Here is a 9,910-nt window from a genome sequence, read left to right on the forward strand (position 1 = left end):
TTTATAGGTGTCTGTGATGGTAAGTGGCCTTTACTTTTCCTTTATGTTCTACTGGGCTTTTTCATGGTCAGTTTTGGAGTGTGATTTTCTGTGTTTGGAACAGTGAGAAGGCTGTACAGTGGGTGGGCCACACGGGAAAAGTTGGGTGTAAAAGATCTGTAGTAAGAGAGGAATCCAAGCATTTGACTTACCTCACCAATAGTGGTGGGATCCTTCTCTTTTAAAGGCATCACTGGAGCTATTTCTGCAGGGTCCATTGTATAACCCTCTCCCGTCAATAGTTTACCAATAAATCTCTCACTTGACTTGAACAGGGGGCTATTTCATAAAAGTGGTTGAGAAAAGTGGGGATTAAAGTCAAAAACCTGACTTCAATGAGCCGAACTTAACATCCGCATTTAAATTGGTTCCATAACAGTAAGTTGAAGCTCATGTGATTATGCTAATTTGAATCAGGTTTAAATAACCTAGATAGTTGCGCGTGCACGCTATTGTTTAAAAGCCCTAATGGTTGAGCATGGATCCATCGATTTTCTGTGGGCTACTATGGCAACGAAAGCAAAAGAAAAAGCAACGACTGTCTCGGTGACTGAACAGCATTTGCTCTTAGAGACATTTGATAAATATAAACACATCATATCCAAAAAAGGGAATACTGCGGCAATTAGCAAAGCCTGAGAGAAAGGCTGGCAGGAAATTGCTTATCATCTCAATGTGTAAGTAACATAAGTGGTATATTGCGAATATTTTGTATTCATTCATTAAATATTTGTCACAAAAAATTTGAAAGAGTGTATTCATAACAGTAATTGCTTTAACTCTTACACAGCAGCAACTTAAGTGAAGAAAAAAGAACTTGGCAGCAGGTAAAAATAAAATATAAAAATATTGTTCAGAATGGTAAGTATATTTAATGCAAACATGGTGTAATTATAGTCAGCTTGCCGTTTTGTCCAGTGTCAAAGTTTTTTTTTCTTTTTTTTCTCTTTTGCAGCCGCCAAACAGAAGACTGGGGTTGCTGGCACTGGCGGAGGGCCACCACCCAGCAACTTCACTCCTGCAGAGGAGCTGGCATTGGAGATGAACAAAGGGAGGCCAGTGATTGAGGGGGGAACGTCGTCAGAAACCACAATACCTAGTTTAAGGAGTAATTACATAAAAGGTGTTTTTTTTTTTTTTTTAAACAATGCCAAACAATGCTCCATGCTCCTCTGGAACTCTGCTGGTGCTGAGCTCAGGTCGAAGGGTATGTGGACCCATTCAAAGAGTCTCCAGGGTGTGATGAATGCTGTAAGTGGGTGACTCTCCTCATCCAGATAACCCTGGTGGTACACCTTATCCTGGTCTAAGACGGAGAACCATGAGCTTCCCCCCAGGGCATCCAACATATCCTGAATCCTGGGGATTGGATGGCAGTCAGTAACTGACTTGCAGTTTAGCTCCCTAAAGTCAACACAAAGGTGTAGAGTCCAGTCCTTTTTGCGGACACACACCACAGGCGATGAATAAGAAGAACAAGAATGTGTGATCCAACCTCTTCCGAATAAATCCTGCAAATACTCCTTAACTTCACTGTGAAGTGGCTTTGGAACTGACATGTAAGTTTTTGCACAGGACTGGTATCATAAAGGGTAATATGCATCTTGAGAGATGGTATACAACTCACGTCCTCACTGTCATATGCAAAGGCCTCAAATTCCTCCTGCAACATTATTTTCACTGCCTCTTGCTGTTCCTTGAACAAATGACCGAGTTTAACAGGGGGTCCAATGAGGTTGATTTTTTAGTTTGTTGACTGTTTAGCGGTGGTGTGCCCCCTTTTCCACTATACTTTATCTCTGCAATATACACAGCCTTGACAGGTTCCAGGTATCCAATCACACTATGATGGTCCAGACAAATGTTGCGATCTGAAGTGTTGGCCACAGATATTGGTATGTATGGAACTCTCTTGTTTGGGATCTGTACCAATCCATTATTGCAGGTTAAACCTGGTAGAGGATTAAGCATATCAAATGAAAAGAACATTTGTTGCCCTTGGGCTTGTGAACTCACATGTGCTCTTATGTAGACTGTGGTGACTTGGTTGGCGGGTAAGAACACTTTTTTTCCCACTTGTACGAACTACACCAGTTTCTAGCTCACTATTCAGCATCAACTGGACAACCTGACTAGCAGTTTCCACTGTTATTTCAAAAGCTTTATTCACTTTCTGTGCCAACTGCAGTTTCTCACTTTTAATCTTTCCCTTGATTGTATATATAATTGTCTCAATGACATTATAGCCAATTATAGGATCATGGGCGACTGCTGGGTCACTTGACACCAGTATTGGCAATCCAGCCAATATATGGAATTGGAATGTCATTAGCAGCAAGAACTGTTAGTGTTTCATCTTCCAATAACACTGTATTTCTCCTGACAATGGTGTTAGGAAGGTGGTTTAGTCGCCAGGGCTCATTTACTATGCTGGACTGAGCTCCCCTGTCCCACAAGGCTGTCACTGGGCAATTGTCCATCACATAGTCCACTACACATCTGTTTCCCACAAGGCTTACCAAGTGTGGATGGTACTGAGGTGGTACGTAGTTAACCACATTTTCTGCTGGCAGGGCACCAGCTGCTGTTTATTCATGCTCTGTAGTTAGCTGCAGGACTGTGCTGTGTGGTAGCTGCGTATTTTGGGCCACATGTTCTTTGACTGCTGGTGGTCCTGTCCTAGTAGTCCCTGCCCGTTTCCCAATGTAGTCCCAATGCATCCATGAGAAAAGTACCCTTCCTGCCCACACCTAAAACAGTGCAAAGAGTGCTCATCTGTCCCCTTTGCTCTGCATTTCTTGCAGCCTTTCACTTTGTTTTGATCAGGGAGAGAGGGTTTGCTTCCATTACAGCCTGAAACATTTGTTTAATTTCCCAGTGAAGTTCTTCCAATATCTGCTGTGCACTCAGCGTATCAGGCTTAGACTTATTCCCTTTTACAGCTTTTATTGCAGCTGTTGGGTTATGCCGAGTTCAGACTGCAGAATTATCAAAGTAGTCAGATGTTTTCTACCTGCATGACTATCTGGGGTAGTGTTTGTCGCTGCTTTGTTTAAACTGCAAGATGGATCGGCGACAGGGGCTTTCACATTGCATGACTTTACAATAGGAAGAATCGCTGACAACTTTGTCCAAACTACTTCTCACAGCCAAAAACATGTAACATATCTTTTGTTATTAACTATATAACTAAAAAGAAGCCTTTAATGGGGTAAAAAATGTACATATTTGCTCAACTGGGTTTGAAAGGGATTTCTCCTCAACTTTCTTTTTTAACTTTCTGTATGAAATGTCAAACAGACACGGGTGCTCCTGTCAAACCTCCACTAGTTGTTCCTCCATTTCTTGGGTGCAAATAAACCGAAAATGATTTTAATTCTCCCCCAGCCTCCCGCTGGCCTGCAGATACACACACACAAGTGAATGCTGCTCTCTCATTGGCTGTAGGTAATCGGCGAGGTTATTTTCAGTCAAAACACATTTCACACGGCATGATTTGAATCGCCAACAGCTCCAGATATTTAGCACGCCGAATAACTCACAGGTATCGCTTCTCATCTGCGATTCTCTCATATCGCGTCTTTGATAGTTCATAGTGTGGGATTGTCATTCGTATGCAAGAGCACTAATTTGCCTGTGATTTCAGGCATTTGTCTGCGATTTCTCAAAACCTATCGGCGAGCCAATATTGGGGCTAAAATCATGCAATCTGAACCAAGCATTAGACTCCTCAGGTTTGACGGAGCTCTGAGCAGATGTGGACTTTGCCTGGGAGTCTGTGAAAAGCTCTAGTAGTTTTATCAGCAGTGGATCTTTTATGTTTTTCTTGTCTCTCACTCTCAACTTTAGCAGCTACATCCACTTTTTCTATAAGTTCATTTTCTTTAATGCTGATATCACTGAGAAAAGTCAACATCTGAAACTTCACTGCATCACACAGCAGTCCAGTTTCTATTTAGCGAGGAACTTTCGCTGGATGGCATCTCTGCTGTACTGCTCATCGGTATCCTCTTTTTTGCTTTCCATAACATCTTCTCATTAAGCTCAATTGCACAAAATACAAAGTTTATGGCTGTTTCTTTGGGCTCTTGGGAGATGTTCAGGAGCCGATTGTAAAGTTCTGTGGAGCTATCAACCTAATAGTGGCCTTTTGGGATGGTAAGAAGTGTATTGAGAGTCAGTACCCTCTTAACTTCAAACAAATTTCTTAAAGGCAGCCCTGCACTAATTGCCCTAATTACTGCTTTAATTACCTCAGCCTGGATGTGTACCTTTTCTATCCCCAAATCCATTTGGCGGACGAAGCTGAGATATGACAGTTTATCCTTCTGACCACTCTCTCCAATTTGGCCACAAATTTTAAAGTCCCTTCGAAGTGTTACCTCAGGCAGCAGATGAGTTGGTTCCAGACGGCTTTATAGTGGAACATCAGTTGTCTTCTTAGAAGAGAAAGATGATGAGAAGCGTTTTTCTAGGGCTTTAGCTGGGGCAATCTCCCCTACTGGGTTCCCTTGGTCTGACTGACTACTCTTTTTATTGTGTTTTTCAATTACTAGCAGCAGGTCAGCACAGTATAATACATTTGTTAGCTCTCTTCAGTTTTCTCAAGCGCATCTAATGCCCCTTCAGCCATCTTAGTAAGTGCCTTCCGTGTCTTGCTGCGATATTCTCCACCATCCAGGCCATCACATTTCAGATACCTGCATACATTTATGAGAGATTATTCTCCAAGCTGCCACAAAGCTGTTCTTACTTGATCATGCAGGATCTGACTGGCATCCATTTTACTGAAGGTTTGCTTCAGAAATAACATGTTGTTTGCCAATTTGGATTAGTCAATAAACTTAAGTTGCATGTTTTTGGACGGTGGCAGGAAACCGGGGAACCCAGGGGAAACCCACGTGAGCATGGGATGAACGTGTAAACTTCGCAAAGAAACATCGGCTGGCTTGGTAAAGACTAGAACCAGTGACGTTCTTGCTCTGAGGCAACAGTGCTAACCACTGGGCCACCATGCCACCCATCTAGGAAAAGAGGAGGAGAGGAGTAGGGGTGGAAGGAGGGATTCTTCAAATTGAAGATGGTGATCATATGGAACTCAGGATATTTGTAGTGGCTTGAGAATCATCTGACTTGTGAATCATAATTGAGTAATGTGGGGCCGGCTGCAAGCAATCATAAGCATGTGATCCTCTCGAAATTAGTTTATAAATAAACTTTACTTAAGAAAACACACTGTATAGTCAGAAGTATAGCGTGCATTCATACGTTTTTTTTTTTTTTTGCAGTTATGCTACTTTGAATAAGTCCGATTTACTATACATTAAATAGCAACAGCATTTCACAAAAGACTAATTTAAGGTGCTGTTGTTTTATCCCACATAAGACTAAAAAGAGACAAATACCTAACAAGCTTTGCAATGTTTACATTGTTTACTTACATTAAATCTAAATTCCAAAAATCAGAAATGACAACAAATTATAATTTTATTAATGCTAATGTTAATGTTATCGGTTTATGGACATACTTGACATATTTCATCATTCATTTTCTTTCTGCTTTGTCCCTTGTTTATCAGGGGTCACCACAGCGGAATCTGACTGCCATGTATTTCTTTCTTATCATGGATGTCAATGGATTCCAACATTCTTCAAACCATTTTCTTTTGTGTTCATCAGAAAAACAAAACATGTTAGGATTTGAAAGCTCTTGAAGCCAAGTAAATGATGAGTTCATCCTGTTATTATTTCACACTAATTGTTGCATGTTTGGGTTGTTTGTGTCTGTTTCTTTTTTCTCTGTCTCTCCCCACTCTTTTGTTATCTTTTTATCTCATTTGTTCCATACACCTGTCTCTGTTTAGTTAATTATCACCTGTGATCATTTCAGTTCATCTGTCTGTTCTGTGCCTAGCCTATTTTTGTTTGCACTTGCTTTCTGCTGTTTGCTCTTGAGGTTTTGGATATATCATTAAAATACTACTGCTTCTTACTTCTTATGTGTTTACTTGATTTATTTTAGGTGGGTGTCATTACACTTCGGATATGGTAAGTCTCTAAAACGTATCACTTTTTTTAAACCAGAAGTTTTGGTTTATTAACACTTTAAGTGTATTAAATGCTGTCTCGTTGTTTGTCAGTCTAAATCTGCACTCACATTAGAATTTGATAAGATTTGAAGATGATCAGACATTTAAAGAAGTGAACAATTGGTCCATGTTTTAAAGGGCGCTCACCCGCTCTGTGTTTTCAACAGACAGGCAGACTGTGAGAAGGAGCAAGAGTGAGAGGACCAGGATTCAGCCCTACATGTACGACTCGGACACAGACCAAGCAGAGAGTACACAATCATTTGTGTCTCTGTATAATTTTACAAACAACTGTGCTAGTTTAAATTGCCGAGCTTGACTGAGGCATCACATGCGCTGTGACACAGCACACCAGACACTCTCTGTGGCACGGCAGAAGCATGAAGTGTCCTGAATTGTCGCGCCACGCATTTTAGAACTCTAAACATAGGTTTCTATCATGGTAAACACAACGGCGCTTGAAGTCGGCGACTGTCCTCGGCACCCAGCGAATTGAATCGCCATTTTGTGTACCCTGAGAGAAACCTATGTTTAGAGTTCTAAAATGCATGAAGCTGTGTCAATGGAGAGACGCGCACATGACGCGCATGCACTTTTCCAGCTGCAACTAGTTAAGATCACAGAGAGCTTCTGTGACCTCGAGAAATGCAAACTGCTGAAGTTTAAGGTAGATGCAATGAAAAGTACACAATTGCAAAACTACCTAAAGATACAACCATTAATTCCGATTACAGCAATTATGTTATGTTAATCTTGTTTTGAGCCCAATGAGCCTTACATTTAAAAATAGAGCAAGGATGTTCCTTTAGTGATATAGATTTGACCCGCACTGAAAATGGAGGATGTGAATCAACAAACTAAGGATACAGTGACATCAATCAATGGGCCTGTCAATCAATTTTGGTGGGCGGGGGGACCGCACTCCTATGTCAAGTTGTGGTCGCTCTGAAAACCGCTGCAATTGGTCCACCGTTTTTATGTTGATAAATTGAAAAAAAAGGACTGGGTGTGTTTATATCCCCCCAATATGATGGTCTGTACACTATAATTACACATCTGTTTTTCCAAACAGCTTGAAAACATAGATTTTTTTACCATAGGTGCCCTTTAAATTCCTGTCCAGAGAGGTCATATTTTGATCTTCGATAGTTTTGTGTGACTGCAGCTTAATATTAGTATTCCTGAAGTATTATTTCCCAACCTTGTTCTGATGAACAGGTTCATAATGATAAACAGCATTAAATTTTCCCTGACATTAAAACTAGAAAAGGCTACATGTTATTTTGTCATTCATGCAACTATTTCTCTGGAATTATTGGTCTCTTCCACATAATTTCAAGAGATGTTTCTTTAATTAATAAATGATGGAATTATTTTACGTCCTTCAAGATATTTTCGAACTAAGCCAAACATTTATAGCAGTAATACAAAAATGTATGATTTTTCAAAAAAGAATTGGGTCACACTTTATTTTGTTGGTCTGTTTGTTGAATTTAAGTTACATCGCATTTACAGTTAAAGTCAGAATTATTAGCCCCCTTTAAATTAGTTTCTTCCTTAAATATTTTCCAAATTATGTTTAACAGAGCAAAAAAATTTTCACAGTATGTCTGATAATATTTTTTCTTCTAGAAAAAGTCTTATTCGTTTTGTTTCGGCTTGAATAAAAGCAGTTTTTAATTTTTTAAAAGGAATTTTAGTGACAAAATTATTAGCCCCTTTAAGCTATTTTTTTCTTTCTTGATAATCTACAGAACAAACTACTGTTATACAATAACTTGCCTAGTTACCGTAACCTGCCTAGTTAACCTAATTGACCTAGTTAAACCTTTAAATGTCACTTTAAGCTGTATAGAAGTGTCTTAAAAAATATCTAGTAAAATATTTTTTTACTGTCATCATGGCAAAGATAAAAGAAATCCGTTATTACAAATGAGTTATTAAAACTATTGTTTTTTATTTATTAAAAAAATATGATACATAAAATGTCATTAATAAAAAGAAATACATTTCAACATGGTCGAAAATGGAGCGGGATGAAGCATAAGCTTATTATTCTCCCACCCCATTACCCCATACATCATTCGTTTATTACTTAAACTTATTTATTCTTTTACCTATCTCTTCTTTTTACATGAAACAAATCCTTTTGGATCCTTTTGATCCTTTTGGCATCTTTGAAAAATAATATGTTTGATTCCATTTGTACCTTTTCATTTTGTAACATAGACCCAAAGAAAAAAAAAAGATTAGCAAATCAGACTAAACTGTAGGAATCAGGTTGTAAGAATTTATACAAATTAGCCACAAAATCTAAAAGTAAAAGTAATAATAATAATATTACTTAATATTACTACTACTACTAATAAGTTAACATAATAATACATTGTATTACAAGTGCAAATATTGTTTAAAAAAACAAACATTTTAATGGTTGTTGTGTTTGATGACGCACCAATGTGTTATCCAACTGTGTGTGTTGACAATCAAATTACACACATTTTATTTATGAAGCCTTTAGGCGTGATTGTTTCATTGTTATGTGCTTGTTACGATGTGCCCTACAGTGCTGTTTTTGCAACATTTATTTTCTCCACATGGTGTCAACAGAAAATATGGTTGATTGACTGTGGGTTTACAATATTTTACACCCCCCAAGAACGATTATACTCATGTGAGGGAAGTTTTTTTTAATTAATTTTATCAGCCCAAAAAGAAAATAACACTATTTTTGTTTGCCTTTTGTTTTTGTAATCAAGCTAAAGAAATTTATAGCGAGACTATTTAAATTGCTTTAAATAGGTTTTCATTTGACGTCATTGATGACACACAAAATACAGTTAAAGGGCATGAAGTTACTCTTTTACATACATGTAGGAATTATTATCACAACATCAACATGTTTTTGTTTCATGTTGTTAATAATTGTTTAAAACAGCCAAAATAAGAAATACAGAACAGCTTTTAGAGACTTTCAAAAGTTTTAGCTCATAAAGGGGAGAAAGTCCAAGAAACTGGCTGAAAAACGTTCGAGGTTACAGAAGTAACCCTTCGTTCCCCGAGGAGGGGAACGGAAGTGCCATGAATGGGAGGATTCGGATCAGAAGCCGCTTATCTGGAGAGTATTGAACGGGCCAATGAATGAAATTAATTGGCAGCGTAAGCTTGCGCAGGTGTGCGACATCTGCAATTATCTCAGCATATAAGCACACCTGAAGCCAGCAGACGCCATCCTTTTAAGCTGAAGAGACTTTCAAACAGCTAAGGGACAGTCATTATGGCGACGGAATATGGCACTTCCGTTCCCCTCCTCGGGGAACGAAGGGTTACTTCTGTAACCTCGAACGTTCCCCTTCGGTTGGGGAACTTCAGTGCCATGAATGGGAGAATATGGAAAGCGCCATAATGACTGCACCTTACCAACACCCCCGATGAGGATATAGTCAAGCAAGCGTGACGCACCCACATCATGGGGGGCGCGGTCCTCCAACGTGTCCCTGGCCCTAATTTATCCTACTTCAACAGAAGTTTTACGGATTTAGATATATTTTTTGGGAAGTCGTGAGCATCTAGATAATTCTAGGAAATACGACAGTACGTTGGGAAGCGTGCAATCCCAATAGGGAGGACGCTGCGGAGGCCATCCGTTACCCAAGGGGGGGATAGATGGCAGAATTTACCTATGGACTAGCCCTAAAAAGGGGGAGTACGCATAGCAAAAGAGTGGTTAGCGGAGAGGGAAGACACGGGTCCACCCAGGGGGGGGACTTAACCGTGGCGGA

General features: G+C 39.4%; 1 pseudogene across 1 annotated transcript; it reads left to right on the top strand.

The window, feature by feature from the left end:
- Nucleotides 1–546: 546 nt before the first annotated feature.
- LOC147837063 (uncharacterized) lies at nucleotides 547–9,688 on the top strand (annotated as a pseudogene). The gene is made up of 3 exons (XR_015478385.1): nucleotides 547–716; nucleotides 830–900; nucleotides 995–9,688. The product of XR_015478385.1 is annotated as an uncharacterized LOC147837063 (transcript).
- The last annotated feature ends 222 nt before the right edge of the window (nucleotides 9,689–9,910 follow it).

This window comes from Danio rerio, chromosome 2 (genome assembly GCF_052040795.2).
Source record: "Danio rerio strain M-AB ecotype USA chromosome 2, GRCz13ab, whole genome shotgun sequence".
NCBI lineage: Eukaryota > Metazoa > Chordata > Actinopteri > Cypriniformes > Danionidae > Danio > Danio rerio.